Source organism: Canis aureus, chromosome 26 (assembly GCF_053574225.1).
Source record: "Canis aureus isolate CA01 chromosome 26, VMU_Caureus_v.1.0, whole genome shotgun sequence".
Lineage (NCBI taxonomy): Eukaryota > Metazoa > Chordata > Mammalia > Carnivora > Canidae > Canis > Canis aureus.
The window spans coordinates 28,257,911-28,285,342 of NC_135636.1; the positions used below are offsets into that span (position 1 = coordinate 28,257,911).

General features: G+C 38.2%; 1 protein-coding gene and 1 long non-coding RNA gene across 4 annotated transcripts in view; one reads left to right on the forward strand and one right to left on the reverse strand.

Moving 5' to 3' along the window:
- Positions 1–27,432, forward strand: part of CBFA2T2 (CBFA2/RUNX1 partner transcriptional co-repressor 2) — a 145,959-nt gene that overhangs the window by 43,263 nt on the left and 75,264 nt on the right. The gene's annotated exons all lie outside the window — the stretch shown is intronic.
- Positions 11,533–27,432, reverse strand: part of LOC144298206 (uncharacterized) — a 54,982-nt gene continuing 39,082 nt past the window's right edge. Inside the window, exons 3-5 of the long non-coding RNA XR_013365164.1 lie at positions 21,615–21,790; positions 13,180–13,308; positions 11,533–11,895 (exon numbers count right to left, since the gene is read on the reverse strand). This is a non-coding gene — a long non-coding RNA (uncharacterized LOC144298206). The remainder of the gene's footprint in view (positions 11,896–13,179; positions 13,309–21,614; positions 21,791–27,432) is intronic.

Sequence of the window (27,432 nt, forward strand, 5' to 3'; positions counted from 1 at the left end):
GGTGGGACTGATCCCAGGCCTCCAGAATCACACCCTGGGCTGAAGGCAGCACTGAACCGCTGAACTGCTGAGCCACCCGGGCTGCCCTTCCTTACTTTTTAAAGCTGAGTTATACTCCATTGTAGGTATATACCACATTTTGTTTATTCATTCATCCATCAGTGGACGCTTAGCCTGCTTCCACATTTTAGCTGTTGTAAATAATGCTACTATGAACATGGGTGTACAAATACCTTAAGATCTTGCTTTCAGTTCTTTTGCGTATATATTCAGAGGTGCAGTTAATTGCTGGGTCACATGGTAATTCTATTTTTAATTTTTTGAGGAACCTTCTCCCCTGTGGCTATACATTTTACATTCTCGTCACCAGTGCACCAGACATTTTGCATGTCTTCCTAGGAGAAATGTCTGTTTAAGTCCTTGGTCTATTTTTGAATTGGATTGTTGTTGTATTTTAGGAGTTTTCTGTATATTCTGGGTATTAATCACTTATCAGATATATGATTTGCAAATAATCCATTCTGTGGTTGCCCTTTTTACTATGTGGGTGGGGTTTTTTTTTCATATACAAAGTTTAAAACTTTTCATGAAGTCTAATTTCTCTTTTTCTTTTTTTTTTTTTTTTTGTTACCTAGCCCCAAATCTAGGAGTTAACCTTGACACACACACCCCCCCCTGGACCCCACCCCCTCCGCCATTACCAGCTTCTAATTAGGAGACACTTAAATCTGAAGAGCATTTTTTTTTTTTTTTTTTTAAGAATTTTATTGATTCATTCATGAGAGACACAGAGAGAGGCAGAGACACAGGCAGAGGGAGAAACAGGCTCCATGCAGGGAGCCCAAAGTGGGACTCCATCCCTGGGCAGAAGGCAGTGGTAAACCGCTGAGCCACCCAGGCTGCCCCTGAATAGCATCTTAATTTCACTCCTCCCATTCTGGTCCAACATCTCTGACCTGGCTTATTGGAGTTGCATGCTTGTTTTCCCTCCTTTCATTCTTGCCTCACCGTCTGTTTTGACCTTAGCAGCCAGGGTGGTTCAATTTATTTTAATTTTATTTTATTTCATTTTATTTTTATCTTTTCTCAGAGTGATCCAGTTTAGTCAGGTATTATAAATTCTTTACTTAGAACTCCATTTATGACTCCCATTTTACTTAAAACTAAAGTTTTTTCAGTGACCTTCAGGCTTTCTATGATCTCCCACCCTCCCCTAGCTCACCAGCTAATATCCTACTACTTTCCTAGCTCCAGCCACACAAATCTTGCAGTTCCTTGAATACCTTCTAGTCTTTGCTTTGTGTCGGGACTTTCACCTAGACTTCTGCTTTCTCTCCTTATTCCGTCGCTTATTTCTTTTCTTCTCAGTGAGGCCAACCTGGCTATGTATGATATTTAAAATGGCATCCTGGGGTGCCTGGCTGGCTTAGTTGGAAGAGCATTGACTCTTGATTTTGGAATTGAGTTTGGGCCCCACATTGGGTATAGAGATTACTTTAAAATACTTTTAGAAATAAATAAAATGGCACCCTGCCTTCCCCATCGCCCTTTATCAGCTTATCCCCTTTTTATTAGCTCCCTTTTTAACATATTATATATTTTAGTTACTTATTTTATTTTCTGTCTCCCTTTGCCGGAATGTATATTCCAAAGGGGACAGAGCTTTTCTGTTTTGTTTATTGACGTATCTCCATTGCCCAGGACATTGGCACATGGTAGATACTTAATAAATATATGTTGAATGAATGAATAAATGAATAGACTAGGAGACAGGGTAGAGACACATGGTCCCTGTTCTCATGAAGTTTACAGTTTGTGGTTTGCTTTAGACAAACAAATGAAGTTAACCATATTTTCCATATTTTTTGTTTGGTTTGAATACATATAATTCAGAATCTTTGTGAAATAATAGGCATTTAAACTTAGGGAAATATTATTAAAAAGAATGCCATCTTGAGTTGTGGCTTGAATCAAATAGAAAAACTTATAAAACATTAAAATAGAAAAGCCATGTGTTAGAAAAGGTGAACAATCTCTAAAAAATAACTCTTAGGTCACTTTGGATCTTAATTTATTGCTGTGGAACATTTAATTACAAAAATGTTCTATTTCCTTGGAATAAGAATAAATGTTTTGGCTTGTAAGTGGGATTCACAAACCAACTGATTTTTGCTTTTATTAGGGTTCTTTTATTTCTTTATTTTTTGTAATCTACCATTACAGAAATCCTAAATTTCATTTAAACCCCAAATTCTATGATAGAAATAAAATATGGAAGACTTTTGAACAAATATCCAGTGTTGAAGGAAACGTAAATAGTAGATATCATATTGATGCCAACTGAGGAAATATGATTAGACTTAGTCAATAAATAAATCTGTTAACATAATCTGCCATGTGCCAATTTAAATAATGAAAGCATTACTGTAGGAGGATGTTTTGTTAAATGTCCTACAAGGCCTGAGTCTTCTGTGCATACCTACCATGTCATAGACTTAATAATAATTAGGAAATAATAAGACTGATTTTTTTTTCTGCCTCTTAAATTGTTTATCTGAGGGAGGAGATACTAATACAAAAACTTTGATGGGAAAAAAAAACTTTGATGGGACTGCTAATATATCTGTATAGTCTATTAGTGACACTTTCTTTCCTTTTTCCTGAATATTTGCAATGGTATCATAGAACAAACATTTCTCTGATTTTCATATATATATTTTAAATATTTTATTTATTTATTTGAGAGAGGGAGCGCGGGCACATGCACACACACACGCACACAGAGGGAGAAGCAGACTCCTTGTTGAGCAGGGAGCTTGATGCAGGGCTGATCCCAGGATCCTAAGACCATGACTTAAGCTGAAGGCAATTGGTTAACTGAGCCACCCAGGTGCCCCTGTGATTTTTATGTTTAAAAAATGAGGATAGGATAATTAGTGCAGGTTATAAAACCTGGCCTTAGTGTCCATGCCCTAAAAACTAAAGGAAAAGAAATTTTCATTTGATGAGATTTTGAATTTGCCTACTCCAGAGAATTACTTTAGCTCACCGAGACTTGTTTGGATGTATGTTCTTTGCAATTAAATTTTACCACTTGAAATAGCAAAGAAAAACAAGTTAATATTGCCTCTCTGTTTTAGAGTCAGAATTTGTTAAAAGTGTGACATATCAGGCCTCATTAAGAGAATTTTCAGGGAATGCGGTAAAAGTAAATTTTTCTATGAAAATGCAGAAGATGGGCTCCTGGATGTTTCAGTTGGTTAAGCATTTCTTGATTTCAGCTCAAGTCATAATGACCTCCGGATTTTGAAATAGTCCCTCTTAAGTAAGGTCTCTGTGCTGAACGTGGAGACCCCTGAAGATTCTCTTGCTCTCCTCTTCTACTCCCCTTTAAAAATAAAATTTTTTAAAAAAGAAAGAAAATGCAGAGGAATAATTACAGTGAACTGAAGAATTTATAGGGATTTTCCAGCAGGAAGTATGAATTATATTTATCTGTAAGTTGTAAAATTATTTTATAAAAGTAGAAAACTATTAACCTTAATATTTTGTGTCTCCAACAGAGATATTGATTATATGCTTAAAATATTGAATGGCTTAAATTTTCTTACGTCTCATTTTTTTCTATTCTATCAAAAGACAGGAAATAAAAAGTCTGCTTGGCAGAAAGTTAATTTTAGGTGCATAAAACACTCCATATAGGTGCTCCCACTGTTTAAGTGAAGGAATTCTGAAAAGCAGGTTGTAAAAACTTTCTGAAGTATTTTCCTAACTTTTGATCTAAAACCACTTAACTGAAGAGTAAAAAGAGGAAATAATCCCAACATATAAAGTGGGAAATTTATATATATATTTATTTATTTATTTATTTATTTTTTTTAAGATTTTATTTATTTATTCATGATAGTCACACAGAGAGAGACAGAGAGGCAGAGACACAGGTAGAGGGAGAAGCAGGCTCCATGCAGGGAGCCTGACGTGGGATTTGATCCCGGGTCTCCAGGATCACGCCCCGGGCCAAAGGCAGGCGCCAAACCGCTGCGCCACCCAGGGATCCCTAAAGTGGGAAATTTATAAGGAAAATTGTATCTCTGGATTATTCTGGCTGTTGTATAAATGCTATGTCTGTTGTATGTTTTAATCTTCACCTATAGTTTTGAATTTTTAAATTTTTATTTATTTTTTAATTTTTATTTATTTATGATAGTCACACACACACACACACACAGAGAGAGAGAGAGAGAGAGAGAGGCAGAGACACAGGCAGAGGGAGAAGCAGGCTCCATGCACTGGGAGCCCGACGTGGGATTCGATCCCAGGTCTCCAGGATCGCGCCCCGGGCCAAAGGCAGGCGCCAAACCGCTGCGCCACCCAGAGATTCCTATAGTTTTGCTTTTACTTTGAGAACTGAAAGTTTGGGTCACTTAACTGCCTATCATGGTCTGTGGACTTCAGTTTCTTCTGGGTAATAGACTTCAGCAATAGGTAAACCTCTCAAGTTATTTTAGGTATTTAATCACAAACTTTATATATCAAATTCTATTTTGACTTCAGAATGAATTAGAAAAATTAAACCATGATAACAGTAGAAGAACATATGTAGAGTATGTTTTTATGATTTTTTAAAAAGATTTTATTTATTCATGAGAGACACACAGAGAGAGTCAGAGACACAGGCATTGGGAGAAGCAGGCTCCTCAAGGGGAGCCTCACGTGAGACTTGATACCAGGAGCCTGGGATTGTGTCCCAAGACGAAGGCAGATGCTCAACCACTGAGCTACCCAGTCATCCCTTTTGTAATCTTCTAAACATGACCTCAGAGTCAAACTCCTGATTAAAGTAATAATCTTATCAATATATCAGGAGAAACTACCATTTAAATAAACTTGGTTAGAGTAGAGCTTCCTGAAGGGTGGAGTAAGGAGCTTGGCAAATCTTTCCCCACAGAACAGATTAAAATTAGGCAAAACTGTTTGAAACAATCATTTTAAATTTGTATTAGATTGTTTCCAGCAGTGTTTTTTTTTTAATGCTTTATTTATTTATTTATTTATTTATTTATTTATTTCATTCATTTTATTTATGATAGTCGCACACACACAGAGAGAGAGGCAGAGACATAGGCAGAGGGAGAACCAGGCTCCATGCACCGGGAGCCTGACGTGGGACTCGATCCCAGGTCTCCAGGATCGCACCCTGGGCCAAAGGCAGGCGCTAAACCGCTGTGCCACCCAGGGATCCCTATTTTCAGCAGTGTTAACTCAGTAACCAAAAACTGGAAACAACCCAAATGTCCATCAGTCGGTGGTAAATAAACGCAATGTGCATATCCATTAATAGAATATTAGCCAGCAATAAAAAAGAAAATTGATACATGCTACAACATGGATGAACCCAGGAAACATTATACTGAATTAAATTAAATTAAAGAACTCAGGGATCCCTGGGTGGCTCTGCAGTTGAGCCTCTGTCTGCCTTCTGCTCAGGGCATGATCCTGGAGTTCCGGGATCGAGTTCCACTTCGGGCTTCCTGTGTGGAGCCTGCTTCTCCCTTTGCCTGTGTCTCTGCCCCCCTCTCTCTCTGTGCGTCTCTCGTAAATAAATAAATAAAATCTTTTTTTTTTTAAAGAAAGATTGTGGGACTCCATCCCAGGTCTCCAGGATCACACCCTGGGCTGAAGGCGGTGCTAAACCGCCGAGCCACCTGGGCTGCCCAATAAATAAAATCTTTAAGAAACTGAACTCAGAAAAGACAACATCTTTGTGTTTTGTTTGTTTGAGTAACACCTAACTCCACACCTAATGTGGGGCCTGAACTCACAGCCCTGAGATTGAGTCACATGTTCTACCCACTGAGCCAACCAGGTGTTCTGGGACAACATATTTTGATTCCATTTACATGAAATGTCCAGGAAAGGCTACTTTATAGGGACAGAGAACAGCTTAGTTGTTACCTAGTATTGTGGGTTGTAAATAGGATTTCCTATAAAGGAACATGAGGGATCTTTGGGGGAATAGAGATGTTCTAAAATGGGATTGTAGTGATGGTTGTACAATTATATAAATTTACTAAAAGTCACTTAATTTACATTTAAAACAGGTAAATTTTATGATATGTATATTATACCTAAATAAAACTATTTTTTTTAAAGATTTTAAATTTTTGTTATTTATTTATTTGACAGAAAGAGCACGATAGAGCATAAGTAGTGGGTAGTGGTAGAGGGAGAGGGAGAAGCAGGCTTCTCATGGACCAAGGATCCCAATGTGGGGCTCTATCCTAGGATCCTGGGATCATGACCTGAGCCAAAGGCATACGTTTAACCGACTGAGTCAACCAGGAGCCCCCCCTCAATAAAACTTACTTTAAAATGTTCCCCCCTACCCCACCCCAGAGTTGCCCCGCAGAAAGCATTCACTTAGATGGCTAATGCTTTTAGCTTATATAGTTTAGGTGTTTTGAGAACTTGGGGCCAACAGGGCATAGAAAGAACACTGTCTGTGTTAGGGTTCATGTTGTGATCTTAGGCACATCAAAGATACCAACCTTGGGGATCCCTGGGTGGCACAGCGGTTTGGCGCCTGCCTTTGGCCCAGGGCGCGATCCTGGAGACCAGGGATCGAATCCCATGTCGGGCTCCCGGTGCATGGAGCCTGCTTCTCCCTCTGCCTGTGTCTCTGTGCCTCTCTCTCTCTCTCTGTGACTATCATAAAAAAAAAAAAAAAATACCAACCTTATTTCTTTGTTTGTTTTAAGATTGATTGGTGGATTGATTTGAGAGAAAATGCAGGAGCACATGGGGGGTGGGGAGGGCCAGAGGGAGAGAACCTCATGTAAACTCCCTGCCCAGTGTGGAGCCCTGTGCGGGCTCCATCTCATGACCCCTGAGAGCATGACCTGAGCTGAAGCCAAGAGTTAGACCTTTAACTAATTGAGCCACCCAGGTGCCCCACACCTTATTTGTTTTTAAGTTTGTAAAATAGAGTTCAGGAAATACCTGACTTAAAATCCTACAAGAACTTGGACATCCACTTTTACTCTTCACATAAAGCTTTCTGAAATACATGAAGAGCTGTAGCTCCTAATAACTTGACAAGTGTAATGCTCTACATAGTCCTTGCAAATAGGTATATGCCTCTTAGAATGAATGATATCTTATTTGGGACAGAGCAGGGGCAGCAAAAATTGTCACAATGTTTGGGGAAACCCGGCTCTGGGCTAGCAATTTTTTTTTTTTTTAACATTTTATTTATTTGACAGAGCACAAGTAGGTAGAGTAGGAGAGAGCGCGAGAAGTAGGCTCCCCACTGAGCAGAGGGTCCGATGTGGGGCTCTATTCCAGGACCCTGGGATCATGACTTGAGCCGAAGGCAGACACTTAACTGACTGAGCAACCTAGGCACCCTTGGGCTAGTAATTTTTAATTGTTATTAGTAAAATAGTCTTGAAATTATTAAAAGTTTTTGCCATTTCAAAAACAGCTACTCATAAAAATTCTTGAAGAGAACATAATTGATTTGAATACATCATATCTAATAGGAATTTTTTAAAAGATTTTATTTATTTATTCATGAGAAACACACAGAAAGGCAGAGACACAGGCAGAGGGAGAAGCAGGCTCCATGCAGTGAGCCCGACATGGGACTCAATCCCAGGATCACACCCTGGGCCGATGGCAGACGTCCAGCCGCTGAGCCACCCAGGCGTCCCTCTAATAGGAATTTTATTCAACTTTTTCAGACCTTATCCTCCCCTGCCTTATTTTAACTAAGTGAAGGAGCTAGATTCAATTCTTTTTCTTTTTTTTTTTAAAGATTGTATTTATTTATTTGAGAGAGAGATAGCAAGAGAGAGCACAAGTGGGGGACAGGGTGGAGGGGAGAGAGAGAAGCAGACTCCTCAATGAACAGGGAGCTTTACTTGGGGCTATGTCCCAGAACACTGAAACGATGACTATGCCCAGTGCAGAGCCCTACTGAGATCATGACCTCAGCTGTTGAGCCAGCCAGGCGTCCCAAGATACAGTTCTTTCTAAAGCTAATATTCTGTGGTTTGATCCTGTTGAATTTGTGGTTTTTTAATTAATTAATAAAAGATTTTGTTTATTTGAGAGAGAGAACATGAGCAGTAGGGGTGGGGAGGAGAAGGGGAGAGGGAGAGGGAGAAACAGACTCCTCAGCTGAGCAGGGAGTCTGACATGGGGTTCGATCTCAGGACCCTGAGATCATCGTGATCTGAGCTGAAGGCAGACACTTAATCTGCTGAGCCACCCAGGCACCCCTGAATTTGTGTTTTAAACAAATAGGATATTTTAATTTATTTATCCAACAAATAAGCATTGAATATGTTGATCAAGGCATAGTGATGGAGAATCAGGTTAACAAATAACTGAAAATGTTAAGTACCAGTGTGGTGTAGTATATACTGTCAGGCTTCAGGATAGCACTAGATGGGCCAGCTATCAACTCTGCTTGCTTGTTTTGGGAAAACCCTTGAGATAAGTCTTTAAAGATGAATCATTTCCTAGGTGTACAGAGAAGAGTTTATTTGACAGAAGTGTTCATAGTGAAGGAAATTGGTTGGTAGTCTGATTTGGGACGTGTAACTGGATATCATCCCTTATGCCTTAGATTATAGATTATTTATTGATTGATTTTGGCAAATGAAAATTTGTTTCATTTATTTTCTGTGCTTCTGATTCATCCACTTTTAAAAATCTGCTATCACACTGAAATTGAATTCTTGATTTTAAATGATGATCCACAGCTGCTGCAGTCTGACTTGTGTCCCATAAGGGCTGATGACTCAAACAAGAGAATAGTTTTTCAGTTTTGTTTTCAAGATCACTTGTGAATTTGATTGCTTGTCTATTGTTTTAAGTTGACGCAAAATTCTTCCAAGCTTTGTAATGTTAAGTATGTAAAGCAAATAATCAGCAAATTGTGAAGTTCTTGAGAACTAATAAAACAAGAATCTATATGTTGTCATATAAATTGGAAAGTTAGAATATTTTGTTTCTGGAGAGTCATAAACTTCTGTTTTATTTTCAGGTTATTTAACTTAATGATATTCGTACTATGTCCACCTGGTCAGTTTAAAATAAAACAAAGAAACAAGTTTAAGCAAGAAAGAAACAAAGCTGTAGGGGACTTCTCATAACACCTAGTCCTGTCCTCTAATTTGACAGATCAGTGGTTAACGATTTAGAGAACTCATTTGTAGCTGAATCTGAACAGTTACTCCAGGCTTTTTCTATTGAATGATAGAGAAAATCAGTGTCTCTTAAACTATTTGCTATAAATGATCTAAAAATGAAGACACTCCACTTTTTTTTTTAAAGTTTTTATTTATTTATGATAGTCACACAGAGAGAGAGAGAGAGAGAGAGGCAGAGACACAGGCAGAGGGAGAAGCAGGCTCCATGCACCGGGAGCCTGACATGGGATTCGATCCTGGGTCTCCAGGATCGCGCCCTGGGCCAAAGGCAGGCGCTAAACCGCTGCGCCACCCAGGGATCCCGACACTCCACTTTCTGATCAATTGTATATTTCAGACTTTTAGCATTAATTGTAAAGCCCTGTATAACTAAAAAGTGAGTGAGGCAGCCTTTGACCATGGAGGAGTTTGCAAGATTATCTGACATGTAGAAAGTGAGACAAATTGGTGTGTTGTCTGCCTATCGCCCTCAGCAGTATTCTGCGTGGTCTGTCCCTTTGCTTGTCCCTCCCCTCCATCTTCCTTCTACAGGCTTGATGCTGTCTAGTCATGAGGACTTTCTTCCAGTTCTTCACTGTAGCCTGTGTGGTTCCTATACCGTCGTTCCCTCTGCCTGAAATACTTTTCATCTCCTTAAAAAAAAAAAAAAAAAAAAAAAAAAAGCCTAGCTCAATTCTCCTTTAAGTTTCACTTTATCAAAATATACTCCTGTATAATATGTCCTTCACTAGCCCTCCCTCTCCCCCCTCATGTGAGGCCTATAGTTCTCTTAATCATTTTCTTGTTTTTTCTTTTCTAGCATTTATGGTTTATTATACATTTATTTTGTATGATAATTAGAATCTTTTCTCTCCAACAGACTGCAAGATACCTGTGCGCATGGACTGTATTTTTATTTATTGTTCTGTCTTCAATGCTTAGCATGACGGCTCACCCACAATAGGTGTTTGAGTCTGTCTAAAGCTACCCTATTGGTATAAATCAGAGTTCAACACAGTTTTTTGTAAAGGACCGGAGAGTAAACATTTTTGACTTTGTGGGCTACATGATATCTGTCCTAACTGCTGTTGTCATGGGAAAGCAGCTACAGAAAGCTAATCTGTAAAGCAATGGGCATAATGTTGCTCCAGTAAAACTTTATTTATCAGAACAGTAAGCAGGCTATAGTTTTTTGATCTGTGTTGTAAATAATCATCTCTTAATGCTGTAAATAATCATTTTGTTAGACTTGAAAACTCTCTCATTATGCAATCTTGTAAACTCTCCCTAGGGTTTTTTTTTTTTTTTTTAAGATGATTTCGTTTTTGTACGGTAGTTGTTAAAGAAGTGTTTGTTTATTTGTTTGTCTTTTTGAGAGGGAGAGAGAATGTTAAGCAGGCTCCATGCCCTGTGAGGGGCCCTACTGAGATCATGACCTGAGCCAAAATCAAGAGTCAGACTCTTGGGGCATCTGGGTGGCTCTATTCGGTTAAGTGTCTGTGTTTGGCTCAGTGTCCTGGGATCAAGCCCTGTGTTAGGCTCCCTGCTCAGCAGCAAGTCAGCTTCTCCCTCTTTCTCTGCCCTTCCCCCTGCTTGTGTGCATGCCCTCTTTCTCTCTTGTTCTGTCTCTCAAATAAGTAAAATCTTAAAAAAAAAAAAAAAAGAAAAGTCAAGATGCTTAACCAATTGAGCTACCCCAGGTGCCCCTGCCCCAAGAGGTGATTTTTCAAAAGACTAATCTTAAAGTAATTTTTCATTTAAATGTATTGTCTTTAAGATTGTTATTATAATCATTTTCTTTTATTTAATAATGTATATTTTTACTTTCTCTAATTTAAAGTACAATGGTATTTTTGTTAATTTTACATTTCTGTTTAAGTAAAACATAATTCTTTTTTTTTTTTTCATAAAGATTTTTAAGTTATCTCTACACCCAATGGACGGTTGAACTCACATCCCCTGAGATCAAGAGTCATGTACTTCACTGAGTGAGCTGGCCAGGTGCACCAAAACATAATTCTTTATAAAAATAAACAGATTGTTTTGTTTTTTGGGGGGGTAAAGTGTAGATTAAAATTTTATGATGTGTTCTGTTTTCAAAAAGACCAAGCTTTTTATGACATAATGTTTGGAATAAAAAAACTTTTTTAAAGATTTATTTATTTTAGAGAGAGAATAGAGCTTGCACATGAGTGGGGAGAGGGACAGAGAAAGAGGCAGAAGGAGAGAACCTTTCAAGCACACTCCTCACTGAGTGCAGAGCCCCATGAGGGTCTTGGTCCCATGACCCACAATATCATGACCTGAGCTGAAACTAAATGCTGGTCGCACAACTGACTGAGCCACCCAGTCCCGGTAGTGTTTGTTTGTTTTTTCTTTTAAGATTTTATTTATTTATTTGAGAGAACAAGAGAGCATGAGCAGTGGGGAGGGGGAGAAGGAGAGGGAGAAGCAGACTCCTTGCTGAGCAGGGAGCCTGATGTGGGCCCGATTCTAGGACCCTGGGATCATGACCTGAACCAAAGGCAGGCAGATGCTTAATTGACTGTACCGTGAAAAGCAAATTGACTATCAGCATTGGTGTTTTCTTTTTTCTTCTTCTTCTTCTTTTTTTTTGATGTCATTGAAGGTCTAAAGAGGCATCTTTATGTGTTGGATAAGAGGTTTGATCTGATGAATCCAACTCAAAGGTCTGGATCTAAAGCATATTTGTAGAATAGTTTTTATTATTTAAGATTTATTTATAAGTTCTATTTAATTATGTTTTCTATATTTAAATTTCTTATGCTCCTTTTTTAGCAGTGGTTCATTATAGGTATAAAATGAACATTACACAACTAAAATAACAATGTAGAATAACTCAGTGTTTAGAACCATCATGGCAGTAGTAATTTTCAAAGAAAAAAACCAAAGGAGGGATTGTCGTGATCATCTTTATTAGAACTTCATGAATTGCTGCAAATATTCACTTGATACTCCGAGGGGAGTTTTCTAATTTTTGACGTGAATGGGGACTTTTTTCTTTTTGAGAAGTATTTATTTTATGGCTTGAACTATGTCCCATAGTTGGCCATGGCAGCTCCTTCTAATGGGCTTCAGTGTCTTTTTGACATATCCCCATCATTTCTGAGTAATCCTTTACTTTCTTGTACAAAATGTTGTATGCTTATCTTATACCTTCTCTGTCTCACCAGGTATTACCTATTTCTCTAAGGAGCCAGGGTTTTGTTTTGTTTTAAAGATTTATTTATTTATTCACGACACACACACACACACACACACACACACAGGCAGAGACACAGGCAGAGGGAGAAGCAGGCTCCGTGCAGGGAGCCCGATGTGGGACTCGGTCCTGGGTCTCCAGGATCACTCCCTGGGTTGAAGGTGACGCTAAACTGCTGAGCCACCTGGGCTGCCCGAAGCCAGGGTTTAGTAGAAAATGTAGTTTAGAAATCAAGACCTGGATGTCAGTGTGTTATAACCAATTCATATTGATGCCTGCAATTCAAATCTAACACTCTGGGTATATCCCAGTTTTCCCTTAGGAGGACATTAAAAAAAAAAAAAAACAAAACTCCTTTACAAATTCTGTTGTAAAGCAACCAATTTAGCAGTTGCATTCACTATTCTAGATATATTACACTGTTGGCTTCTCATCTTTTATTTTTAAAAGTTGACAGTGTATCAGAAAAAGTTGAGTTTCAACTCAGGATGTAGACAATGAGGTAAATGAATATGTTGGTACCACATTAAACCTCATGTCAAACTTTGATTCCTTTTATCTGAGTTACTTTAAAAAAATTGTCCCTATGCAGTTGCAAACCTCACCCATAATTTGGCATACTGCTTAAAGAAATCTAGTGTTTTTATCTTTATATTGTGGAAATACCAAACAGCTCTAAAAATGGACTTAAATGCCCAGCTACAATAATCACCAACTCTGCTCCTTTTGAAGGAAATCCTAGATGGAATACAAACTTACCAGTAGGGCAGCCCCTGTGGCGCAGCGGTTTGGCGCTGCCTGCAGCCCAGGGCGTGATCCTGGAGACCCAGGATCCAGTCTCACATTGGGCTCCCTGCATGGTGCCTGCTTCTCCCTCTGCCTGTGTCTCTATGAATAAATAAATAAAGTCTTTAAAAACAAAAACAAAAACAAACTTACCAGTAAATGTTTCTGTATATACTTAAAAGATAGAAGGACTTTTCTTAAAAATAATCACAAATCGGGCAGCCTGGGTGGCTCAGCGATTTGGCACCTTCGGCCCAGGGTGTGATCCTGGAAACCCAGGATCCAGTCCCACATTGGGCTCCCTGCGTGGAGCCTGCTTCTCCCTCTGCCTGTGTCTGTGCCTTTCTCTCTGTGTCTCTCTCATGAATAAATAAGGAAAATCTTTAAAAAAAAAAATCACAAATCTATTATAGCTAAGTTTTAAATAATTCCTTCATATAATTAAATAATGAGTTTTAAAATTTTCCCAGTTATCCCAGGTTATTTTTTACAGTTGATTTGTTCAAATTGGAATCCCGAAAAAAAACAAAAAAAACAAAAAAAACAAATTGGAATCCGAATAATGTTCACATGTTGCATTTAAGTCTTTTTATTTCTCTTTTCATGTATAGCTTCTATACTGGCTCCCTTTCTCCACTCCCTTTTTCCCAAACAAATCTGGGTTGTTTGCTCTATTGATTTTCTCACATTCCAGATTTTCCTAATTGCGTTCCCATGCTGTCGTTAACATGTTTTTGTGTCCCCTCAAAGTTCTGTAAACTGGTTGGTTGTTAGCTCTAGAGGCTCCTGTTTGTCAAGAGTAATTGCAAGTATATCACTTAGGCACATTGATGTTCATGTATTTCTCATCTCATATTTGTGGCGGTTGATCATTACCTAGATTAATGTTTGTCATTAGAGCTTAGCAAAATGATTTTACAAATATATATATTTTTCATTTTAGTTGGGTTATTTCAGTAGGGATTAGTTTCCACCAACTATGTATTTCCTTAAAGGTCAGTTGACATAGAACAATAGGTAAAGTGCTCAATTCACTAGTTTCAGAATAATGAATTGGTTCTCTAATATCCTTCAAAAAGTGTTAGCTTTGTATAAGTATCATTATGAACTCAAAAATTTAAACATTTTGCTGTGTTATTTTATAAGGTTTATTTATTTTAGAGAGAGAGCGTACAAGTGGGAAAGGCAGAAGGGAGAGGGAGAGAGAATCTCAAGCAGACTCCATGCTGAGTGTGGAGCCTGATGCAGGGATTGATCTCACAACCCTGAGATCACAACCTGAGCTGAAATTAAGAGTCAGATACTTATACCAACTGCACCACCCAGGTGCCCCCATTTTGCTGTGTTCTGATCCATTGCAATTATTATTTTTTACTGATAATCAAATGATCCCATCTTAGGTAGTGGAACCTTTTCAAGTTGGCTCCTGAGTCCCATGGACACAAATCCAGAAGTCTTTGATAGCTCAATTTCTTTCTGGCATGACTAGTTTTCTACATTTTCTGTGTCATACCTGGAATCAGCAATTTTTCTAAAGAGCCCAGCTTCCTTGTAGTGGGAAATAGTATTTAAGGTCCATAATCTGGGTGCCAGTAGCAAAAGAACCATCTTTTCTCTTTATTTAAACAACAATAAATACTGGGACGCCTGGGTGGCTCAGTGGTTGAGCATCTGCCTTTGGCTCATGGCATGATCCCCAGAGCCCCGGGATCGTGTCCCACATCAGGCTCCCTGCAGGGACCCTGCTTCTCTCTCTGCCTGTGTCTCTCATGAATAAATAAAATAAAGTCTTTAAAAAAATAAAAATAAACAACAATAAATGCTTATTCTCATGTAGTTCCTATGGGTCAGAATTCTGAAATAATTTAGCTAGATGGTACTGGCTAGGTAGTTGAGCAAGTTAATGCTGGCATTGGCAAGAGATTTCAGTTCCTTACCTTAAGGACCTCTTCTTAGGGCTGAAGAAGTGTCTTCATGACATAGTGGCTGATTTCTTCCAGAGCCAGTGATCCAGGATAGTCAGGAACATCCTTTGCTTCATTTTCTTACTAGACCGAATATACTGCTCTGGCTTTGGATCCAGACCACCTGGTGCTAACACTTTCTTGTTTGGGGGATTAACTAATAATAATAACTATGTAATTAACTCTTAATGCCTTATTTCTGTTACTATAACATTGAGATAATGATTCTACCTACCTTAGAGACCCTTTGATATAGGGTCTTTGTGAAGATGCTGGCAATTAGAACAGTTACTGACACTTAGCAGTATTGGTAAATCCTCAGCCTACTGCTGCGGCTATTATTACCAATACCACTTGGGTGAACTAAAGACCCAAAACGTAGCCAGTAGGTTGCCCTTGACAGAAATAGTCTTTTTCCTATTTGCCAAAACTTGCCATGACAGAAAAATTGTTGACAGATTCCAGACATCCAAAGTCTGATAGAAGATTAAAGGTTAGAGAATTATAGCCCACAGCTGTTTGATTATGTGTATGGAAGACCTTTCATTCCTAATCTGTGTTAATGGATATGTGTCCATATACTGTGACCCCAGGAATCACCCAGGTATCCCCACCCAGCCCTTTTATTTTAAAATATGGATTCCTAAGAAGTTGCAAAACAAAATTGTACATTGAGGTCCAGTGGACCCTTTACCCAGTTTATATCCTAGTGACAGCTATTGTTACAACTATAGTACAGTATCAATTTTCAGTGATCAATTTTCATTATATGCTAGGTTTTTGAAGGCATAAGTGATTAAAACTGACCTTTAGCAGTTTAGTCCTTCTCTCTGGGTCCTCATTGTTTTATTTCCAAAACTGATTTTTTAATTTTGGCTCTTCATTGTTGAAACTTGCATTAGCAGTTTCTTTAATACCATTGTTATTTCTCACATTCATATTTGCCTTGTTTTAAAACAATTTTTGCATTGTGTTCCCCATCTTTCATTTATAATCTTCACAGCATCAGAACCATGTTGCCTGCATTGTCTTATTTTAATCACGTGCCAGTTTTGCAGTGCTACCAAGTCTGGATCTGAGAGGCAGCTTGTGTGAATCATTTACATACATTTCTGTTTATATTCCCCAGATTAATTTGCAGCTTTACATTTTTTATCCAATTGCACATTCAAAGCAGAGTTTTAATAATTCATTTTAAGAAGGAATTTGTCATAAGTAGGATTTAAAAATTGGCTCAAAGAGCAGAAGCTATTAAACAATAGCAGAAATCAGACAATATGTAGGACTTTAAATAGTAATTGTTAAGCATTTGAATGTTCCCAAAAACATGAGTCTGTGTATCTATGTGTGTCTCTACATGTTATTCCACTAGGGACTTGTACAGATAGGTTTTGCACAATATCCTTGCTGTTATTGTCAGCCATAAACAAATTACACGTATTTAACAAGTTAATGTCAGATTGGCCAGGAGCCACTGGGAGGTGTGTACTTAGTGACATCAGCTGGCAAAGAGCCCTAGTAACAGGGAGGGTTGGAAGGATAGTGGAGGGAGAGGGAGCAGGAGGGAGGGAGAAAGAGAGAGACAGAGAGACTGACTGTATCTGGGGATTCTGGCAAGGTGAAGAGCTGGTCTGTTTGGCAGGACCTTCCCATCTGGGATCCATCTGTGTTTCCCTGGAATGGGACAGGCAGCTCTAGTCAGTGAGAAATCGCAGATGTGAGAGAGCTGACACATGTCCAGTTAATGAAAGAAGGAGGAAGGCTGGTCTCAGATTGGGCTTTGAAGATTAAGAGGAGGAAAAGAGGAGCTTTTTTATATTTATTTTGAATAAATTTGGTATATTAAGAATCTGGATTGTTATAATCTGGGCATTTGGGGTAAGTACATTTTAATTTAGTTTTAGGGGCTAAAGTGGCAATTTTCTGCCTTTCAAAGCTTTTTACTAATTTCAGATTATGATATGAATTTTTATATTTGGTATGAGGTTAGCCTTTAGCTACTCATTGTTGGTTCGATACTTCATTTTGTTCATATATCTGTATCATTTTTCAGTTGCCACCTTTATTTGAATGCCATGCTTTTTTGAATGGAAACTTGAATCAGATGTAACATGAATCCTGTGGCTAGGAAAGTAGTCTCACAAATATTTCTGTAAGGTATTTCCACATACAGTGTGTGATATTTTGAGGAGAATTTTTTTCTCCCTTAGTATGCATAATACAAATAGGCAGTGTGTAAAAGATGGCTTATAAGGTACTCTTCCTTATTGTCAGATTTTATTTCCGTGTATTCAGGTAAATTACAATTGAAAGAGAATTACAGTAAAACTAACAGTATCTTTTAATTTTAATGTAGTTGACTCTTTTTTTCTATATTACATTTTACCCCTATGCTGTTTTCTTCTGTTTACTTCCTACATACAAAGTAAACAAGTAACATCACAAATCTGACTTGAATTGTCAGTTTGGAGTCATTTTTTTATAAAATAAATTCGCATGTACATAGCTATTGTATTATAGTCCTTCTTATTTGTGAAACATAATTTAGCTTTTTGCTATTTCTGTGCATTGTATTCATGTCTTCCAGGCCTCCAAATCCAGATACCTAAGGGGAGGGAGACTGCATGGGGTTTGGGAGTTACACATATTATACAGCCATTTTTCACTAGTTTTCTGATCTCAGGCAAGTTACTTATTCTCTTTGGGTCTCTAGTTTGTGCAATTCCTGCCTGTTGTCATTATTGGGAAAATTTGGCACATAGAAGGCATTCAAGTTAGTTTCAGAAGTTTCTAGATGTTCATTATTTTGCTGTATTGGTTCCTAAACCCTTTGCATTTCTTTTTAAGATTTTATTTTTAAGTAATCACACCCATCGTGGGGCTTGAACTCAAAACCCTGAGATCAAAAGTTGCAGGGTCCACATACTGAGCCAGCCAGGTACCCCATACACCCTTTGCATTTTTAACTTCAAATTCTTGCTAAGAATGGATCTTGTTTAGAACTCTAGTTTTCTCGGTACCTTCCTCTTCACTGTACCTACCTCCCAGATCATTCTTATCTTTTATGAATGTCATATGCTTTCTTTGTTAAGCCTCGCTATGATTATAAATGATTTGGAAAGCATTTTAAGTATTGTAATGTAAATGAGCCTGTTAGAGCAGAACTTCTGAAAAAGTCAACAGGAGTGAGATACTGAATTATACTGTCTTGTCACAGTACTGTTTAAATTTTTTTTTATTGTTGAAAATTCTACTAGTTCTCAAATAGGAATTTAAGAAAATACATTTATTCCTTAAAGTTCTTCAACCTTCAATTATGTCAGTTGGGTGATTCTTTTAAGAGGATAGTACAATTCAGTTTTTTCTTTTAATTTTGCAGTCAGATCTCTTGAGGTGGGGGAGACTTTTTAAAGGAATCTTTTTTAGTATATGTGCTGCCGAAGCGAGCACAGGAATCTTTTTTATAAGTATTCTATTTTACCAGATTGGCCAAATGATGTAAGAATTTTCAAATTTTGGGGGTTTTATCTTGGTTTTTTTTTTTTTTTCCTCTGAGTTTGTTTTGATAGGTGAACAGTTCAGCATCTTTAGGGACTTGCCTGAATATTTGAGAAGGGCATATGGAATTTACATGATACTCCTTCAGTGAGCAAGCATTAATTGCACCCTGGGAGATGTGCTCCTTGGAAGAGTGGGGAGAAGACAACTCACTGCTGAAGTGTAGCGTAGGCTGGATCTTCTGTGAAGGGCTTACAAAAGGGATCTGCATATGCTGTGTGTCCATACTAGGAATACTTTTGATGCTGGAGTTTCAAGAAGCATTAAAAAGTGGTAAATGATATATATTTTAATATGTGAAGATCCACTGACTGCAACTAAACTGAAGGTGGTTAATTAAAAGTCCTAGTAGTACCACAGAGTTCAGGAAACTAGTTGCTTGTTACTGAGATAATACCAAGATAATCTTTGAGTTGAATACTAAAGAAAATCATACTACTTTCTAAAGATTATGAAAGCATTGTGAGGGCTCCTGATGGTTCAGTGGTTGAGCCTCTGCCTTTGGCTCAGGTCATGATCCTGGGGTTCCATGATCGAGTTCCTGTAACAGACTTCCTGCAGTCTTCTTCCTCTGCCTATGTCTCTGCTTCTCTCTGTGTGTCTCTCATGAATAAATAAATAAAATCTTAAAAAAAAATATTGTGAGAAGCTTTACTGCTATGCAAAGAAGAAGTCTCTCTCTCTTTTTTAAGTTGGCTCCATGCCCAATGTGGGGCTCAAACTGAGGATTCTGAAATCAAGACTTGCATACCCCACAGACTGAGCCAGCCAAGTGCCCCAGAAACCTAAATTGGCTTCCAGGAATGACCCAAGCAACGATTTTTTTTTTTTAAATCAGGGGGTCATGTTGGACTGAAATTATATAATACAACATTGCCAATAAACTGATGATGAGGATAATGACATTTACATTGCATCTTTGGAATTTCAAGGAAGGATGCTTTTGAGTTTGAATAAACAACTTTTTTATTTTTAAAGATTTATTTATTCATCACACACACACACACACACACACACACACAGAAAGGCAGAGACACAGGCAGAGGGAGAAGCAGGCTCTTCATCGGAGCCCGATGAAGGACCTGATGCCAGGATTCCAGTATCCTGCCCTGAGCCGAAGGCAGCCGCCCAACTCCTGAGCCACCCAGCCATCCCGAATAAGTATCTTTTATACACAACTGGAAGAATTCAAGTGAATCTGAAAGATTGGTTGAATCATTCATTGAAGGTTATTTGAAGTCCACTCAATGCTAGAAATGCTCCTAAGTCCCCAGGGAAAAATGTTAGGATTGAAGAGGATTTTAAGGACAGTCTAATCAAATCCATTATTTTATAGATAGAAAAACTGAGGAAAGGGTAGTGAGTGAGGCAGTAAAAAGTCATCCTGGCCTAGTGTTTAATTACCCTACTTGGTGGTTGAACTTAGATTGGAATTGTCTTGTGAATTTTCAGGATATTCATTTTGCAATCATTTTTTGATTTCCTGTTGTATGTGATGTTATATATAGTAAGGGATAAAAAAAGTCACATAGAGGAGATAAAATGTACATGAATGCACAAAAGTAGGTAAGTCCTGGAAATTACTGCCAACTCAGGCAATCAGAGAACCTTCATGAGGCACAGTATTTGATCAGAACTTAGAACAGAAGGATTTAGACTCTTTGTCCAAAGAAACATGGTGGGTGAGTGGATGGAAAGGTTCAGTTTTCATTAAACTGCAGTGCCTTAAAGACTTTGTCAGATGCATAGCTACACAGTGTTAATTTCTACTATGCTTTCTATGCTTTCGATTACGCTCAGCTGTTGTTATCTTTCCAAATCGAAGAGTAATTGTGTGCTTCTGAGATACCTATCTGTATATATACATATTCCCCCACCCCTTTTTAAAACCAGCAAGGTCTACTTTAGTATATGTGCTGCCAAAGCGAGCACTCAGCGAGGTCTAATTTAAAAGGTTTCTACTTTGCAGTGTGTAGTTAATTTTCCCTCCAAGTTCAAGTCAGTAAATACAGGAATTAGTGACGACTCTATCTTGCAGAAAAATAACCCACTATAACTGGGTTTTATATTCTCACTGGTTGATGGGATTTCCAAACAGTGTTTAAGACTTATGTGGCTTCATATTTATGCTGAGAAAGTTAAAATGCATATGTATTTACTTTCTAAAGCACGCCTAAATCTGCAAAAGCAACTCTCTGCTTTGTTTAAAGCAATAGCTAGTGGAAATCCCGTTAGCAGTCAATCCTGAGCAGCTTGTTGGAGATAGCTAGCAAGGTTGGGTACAATTCTGTAGAGAATATATATATATATATATATATATATATATATATATATATACACACACACACACACACACACACAACACACACAACACACACATATATGTCTGTAGTTGCTTCTCATAGCTGGAGTTCTCAAGTAAATAGAATATTTTTTATTTAGTTGTAGTTAGGACTGATGGAAGAAAAATAGTGAAAAGATTGTGTATAGGCTTTGGCTAATATTAGTAAGCATGAACTGATTTAACCTTCACCTCTAAGTCCCAATTTGCTCACATGTAAAATAGAAGTAAAAATAGATGTTATTTGTATTTTAAAAAGTAACAAGCATGATGCTTGCATGAATACTGAATAAGATTTATCTTTCCATATGATTTTTCTTAGTCCCCCTTAAACATCAGAGTCACAGTAAACCAACAGACTTAGTTAAAATGTGCTTCTTGCGTATTTTCAGTAAGTCTCCAAACTAACAGGGAACCAGTCCTGCTTTCTTAACTAATTCTTAGTCATGGGAGAAGGGTGCGTGTAGAGAATGTAGCAGCCTTAAAAACTCAAACCTGTTGCTGTGTGGCAAGCTGTTAATGTTTAGGGACCTTGCATTACTTACCCTGTTGGAAGAGCTGGGGGATGGGCCGCTTGGAGGGTGACAGATGTGCCCTCTGCTGCCGGCGGGCGCGTGCCGGCTCTGTCCCTCTGCTCCCAGCACCAGGTGCAGCCATTGTTCTGGCTGGTCTCTCTTCATCCGGCCTCGTCTGTTACTCTGCTCTTTCTAGCTCATTGTTTCTGTAGGAAATTAGCATTAAAAACCCATCTGAAACCCCCATGTCCCTCAACTGCAGGTGACTGTTATTGGCCCCAGCTGCCACCCTTGCGCTTGATTACTTCCATATGGGTCTGTGCAAAGAAGTAGTAGCCATTTATTGATTTCCACCACAACCCCCACCTCTATTACTCAAACGATAATACCCTGAAATCTATTAGACCCCCAATAGGCTGTATAGCTCAGTTGGCACTACAACTGTGATGAACGTTTTACAAGCAAAACTAATTACACCCTCTCCCCCTTTACCACCTCCTACACCTAAATGTTAAATGTAAAAAAACTAGAGTGTCATAAGTGGAATAGTAAACCTTTCAAATGTTTGGAGATGAATCTGTTTCTGAGTGGTAAAGCTTTTTAGACTTTGGATGGGCTTTTATGGAAAATTTTAGTCATTGGTTTAAATATTTCATACCACACCCATAACATTCAAGCAAACCATTGGCCGAGTAAGCTCCTAGGGTGGGTGGGGGTGACACAGAAATTTTGGTCGTGTGTTTTTGAGTTTATTAAATTTAATTGGGATGGGCAGTACATTAGGAAAGGGGCCTAGTTTAAAATGATAATGTTTTATGGGAAAACTGCATGCAGTCAAAATTAGTTAAATCCTTTAATTTTACATTTTGTTGTTTGACTTCTGTGTTTGCACAAATGGTTTTTCCAGTTTATTTATTAGGATAAATACCACAGTGAGGAATTTGGTATCCTAGACTTCTTTCTTCCTTCATCCATAAACAAATTTAAGTGTTCTATTTTGGTTATTGGTCTAAATCAAGATTGTAATCTCAAACAGGTTACCAGGCTTAAGACCCAAATAGAAATTGTTCTTGGCTCCTGATTGTGACCTTGACAAAGTCACTACTCCTATCAAGGAAAAGAATCTGGTAGCTTTTTAAGTAAATAGCCAAGAAAATTACTAGGGAGGTAATAGACTAATATCTTTTGATTGCTCAGTGGTTTTTTAAAAATTTATTTTAATAAAGATTTTATTTATGTATTCATGAGAGACGCAGAGAGAGAGAGAGGCAGAGACATAGGCAGAAAGAGAAGCAGGCTCTGTGCAGGGAGCCTGACGTGGGACTCGATCCCGGTCCCCAGGATCAGGCCCTGTGCTGAAGGCTGCACTAAACCGCTGAGCCACCGGGGCTGCCCTGCTCAGTGTTTAGTTGTGCAGCACAGTCATAAAGTAAAATCTTGAGTTTGTAACTTTTCTTTTCTTTAAATTTTATTTATTTATTTATTCATGAGAGACAGAGAGAGAGAAAGAGAAAGGCAGAGACACAGGCAGAGGGAGAAGCAGGGTCCATGCAGGGAGCCTGATATGGAACTTGATCCCGGGTCTCCAGGATCAGGCCCTGGGCTAAAGGTGGCGGTAAGCTGCTGAGCCACCTGGGCTGCCCAGTTTGTAACTTTTCAAATTAAGATTTTTAATAATTCTGATATGTAAAGCAACAATTTCAGTGTTTTAAACATAGCTGTCTGGGGGATCCCTGGGTGGTTTAGCTCCTGCTTTCTGCCCATGGTGTGTTCCTGGAGTCCTGGGATCAAGTTCCGCATCGGGCTCCCTGCGTGGAGGAGCCTGCCCCCCCACCCTGTGTGTGTGTCTCTCATGAATAAATAAATAAAATGTTTTTAAAAAAACTTAGCTATGTGATACTTCTAAATACAGAATTTAAGACCATTTCTGTTGGGAAAATGTCTTTTTGCCTTTCTTCTTCTTTGTCTTTCTCTTCTGTAATTTTTAAAAGGTCCTAGAATTTGAAGAATTGGCAGCTAGCATTTTACCTAACAGCACCTATGAAGGCAAGTCTCCAGGTAAAGTGGTGTGATTACATTTAGAGCAGGTTATAATTTGTAGTTTTTGTAGAGTCTTTTATGAGCTTTTAAATTTGCTGCCTCATTTAAGCAGTGGAGTTAATGCAAGATTAGGTCAGGAAGGAGGAGAGTTGAGATTTGAAACAGTCTCCTGGCACTGAATTAAGTGCTTTCTTTTGAAGTTTGGAGCTGGTAAAAGTCGGAACTGATTGTAGGCATGATATTGCGTCAGATATTACTGTCTTGATCTGTACAGGTGTTCTTAAAAGTTTTTCTTTACGTTTTTCTTGAAGAATGGGGCTTTCCTTCAGTGGCCGGTCTGAAAGATAATAGTTCTTTTATTCTTTCAAAGGAAAAGAAGCCTACAGTTCAGTGCAAAACTGATTTTCTCTTCATCCCTTTTATTTTTATTTTTTAAAATTTTAAAAAGATTTTCTTTATTTATTCATGAGAGAGAGATAGAGAGAGGCAGAGGGAGACATAGGCAGAGGAAGAAGCAGGCTCCCTATAGGGAGCCCGATGTGGGACCCAGTCCAGGGACTTTAGGATCACACCCTGGGCCGAAGGCCACTCAATGCGTCCCTTCTCTTCATCCCTTTTAATAAATTGCTCATACCATTTCTGGATCTAATGCCATAATGAAGATGCCAGTAGCATTTTTTGTTTTTGAATGGGAACTATATCTTCAAAAGCAGAGTATATATCTGCTGCCCCAAATAGGGAAGCATGACAAATAGCCACATATGCTTTGATTGCCCAAAGAATATTAATAGTAGAGATTCTTCAACAGGGCTTTAACTGGAGTGAGGCCAGTGAGGTACCTCAGCAAAAAAATTGAGGCGTCACTCCCATGGTTGGCTCTGCACTTCAGTTTTGGACTGTAGGAACCTTATTTCCACCCTCCCATCCTGGCACTGCTCTTCAGTCATGTCTGAAGTAGGAGGAAGATTGCAGATTTGGTAATTGACATAGAATTGTTGTTTTCCACCTTTATTTTGGAAAGTGAAAAAAGTGTCTTATAAGCCAAGGGAACTGTCTCTTAACACCTCATCTTTGAAAAGCGTGTCTGGAGGAAGGGCAGGAGAACCATTGACTCGACTTGGGAATTCTGTTTTCTGGAGTCATTTTCAAACACTTCAATAGAAGTATTTGAAAGTCCTTCAGCCTTTTGGTTTGTTTGTTTGTTTGTTTGTTTGTTTAATGTGCCACGTTAATCTACCTTCTCCTGTTTTGCCTATATAAATCAAGACATACACTTAACTGGACAAATGAAAATAGTGGATGAGTTTGAAGATAGACATTCAAAGGATATTCCATGCTCCATATTTCCTGCTCTTTTGAGAGTGATTGCTCAATACTCTTTATTCTGCAGTCTCATCTTCCTGTGGTTTATCCACATCTATATGCTGATAGCTCCTAAGTTTATATCTTTAAGTCATATTTGTCTTTTGAGCTCCAGAATTCTCTTACTGCCTACTGAATGAATACTTGGCATTTGTCAAACTTGTGTTGTTTAGATATATAGTTATAAATTTTTCAATCTTTACTGGCTTTTAAGCAAGATGTATGAAAACTTTCACTGTGATTTGTGTTATCCACTTCTCTTGGCAATTTTGTCAAAATCCTGTTTTTGAACCTATGTTGTATACATACTTAGTTTTGAATTATTGTATTTTCCTAATGAATCATTCTTTTGTCATTTGGATAAGGACCTTGTTTTTAGGGATGCCTGGGTGGTTCAGCGGTTGAGCATCTGCCTTCAGCTCAGGGTGTGATCCTGTGGTCCCAGGATCTAGTCCCACATCAGGCTCCCCTCGAGGAGCCTGCTTCTCCCTCTGCCTCTGTCTCTGCCTCTCTCTGTGTGTCTCTCATGAATAAATAAATAAAATCTTAAAAAAAAAATGACCGTTTTTGGTCCTGAATCATGGTTTTTTTGGATTAAAGCCTATTTTTTCTAATATTAACATTTGCTAATACATTTGCCTGTTTTCATCATTTTTTTAACCTTTCAGCACTGCTAGGGTTTCGACATGAGTCCTATGAATATCAAATACTTGGAACTTGTTTGTTTGAATTCAATCTAGACATGTTCTTTTACGTGGTAACTGGTCTGTTTATGTTTAATGGGTTACTGCTGTATTTAGACTTATTAGTATCATTTTAGGTTTTTTTTTTTTAAGATTTTATTTACAACATTTCATGATTCAGAACTGGTCAATCTCAATATATTACCACTGTCAAGGATTTGATTGTCACTTTTATAACTCACCTCTAGTTAAAAGAATAATTATTTTTACTATTTTTACAGCTAATATTAATTCAAGTTTATTATCATTATCTACTCATTATTTCATATTTATTATAATTTTTCCTTCTTAGTTAATTTTCCTTCCTGCCTAACTACCTCTGTTAATAGTTCTTAGAGAAATAGTCTATGAGTGGTAAATTCTTTTTTATGTGTCTGAAAATATCTTTATTTCACTTTTATTTGAATGATGGTTAACAGAGATTAGATGGTATAAGCTGATAGTTATTTTCCATGAGCACTTGAGTGGTGATTTGTGGTGTTCTGGAGATGTGAAATCTGCTTCCAGTCACATTGGTTTTTGTTCCTTTGTTGGGTTCTATTTTCCTCTGTGGTTATTTTTAAGATTTTCTTCTTTAGGTTTGGTGTTCTGCAGTAGTACTATGGTGAAGTAAGTTGTGGATTTATTTGTACTGAGGACTTAGTATACTCCTTTAATCTGAGAATTCAGGTCTTCAGTTCTAGAAAATTTTTGTCTATGACCTCTTTGAATAGTGCCTCCTTTCCCTACTCTCTTTTGCTCTTTTATCTCCTAGAATTCTGCTAGATGTATGTCATATTCTCTTATACTATTCTGTTTACTATCTTTTTTATTTTTTACCTTATGTCTTTGTGTACAGCATACTAGGTGATTTCCTCAGCACTATCTTCTAGTGCTCTACTTTTTAACTCCATCTGATATGCTCTTCAAAATGTTCATTGGGCATTTCCTTTCTAGAAGTTCTATTTAATTTTTTTATAAATATGCTTTAAAGAAACTCATGTCCAGTCCTCTCATTATATTCTTTATCTCTCTCTCTTTTTAAGATTTTATTTATTTAGGGGATCCCTGGGTGGCGCAGCGGTTTAGCGCCTGCCTTTGGCCCAGGGCGCAATCCTGGAGACCCGGGATCGAATCCCACGTCGGGCTCCTGGTGCACGGAGCCTGCTTCTCCCTCTGCCTGTGTCTCTGCCTCTCTCTCTCTCACTGTGTGCCTATCATAAATAAATAAAAATTAAAAAAAAAAGATTTTATTTATTTATTCATGATTGACACACAACACACACAGAGGCAGAGACCCAGGCAGAGGGAGAAGCGGGCTCCATGCTGGGAGCCGGATGTGGGACTCAAACCCTGGATTCCTGGATCACGCCCTGGGCTGAAGGCGGTGCTAAACCACTGAGCCACCCGGGCTGCCCCATGATAGTGAATTTAAGTGAATGATATCAAGGGAGTTCTTTGTACTGTTCATGAAAGTTTGAGTTTGTTTGTTTTTTTAAGGAATATCTCTAAGTTGAGATAAAGAAAATGAAGTACTGAGCAATAAATATAGTTAACAAGAAGAGTACTGGTCAATTTAGGGCTCCCTGAAGAAGTAAACTGAGCTGTTATCTGAATGACAATAAACAAGTTAACCTAGGGGATAGCATATGCAAGAATATCCCAGACAGAGAAAGGTATGCGAAAGTCTTATGGTGGGAATGAACTTGATATGTTCAATTGGT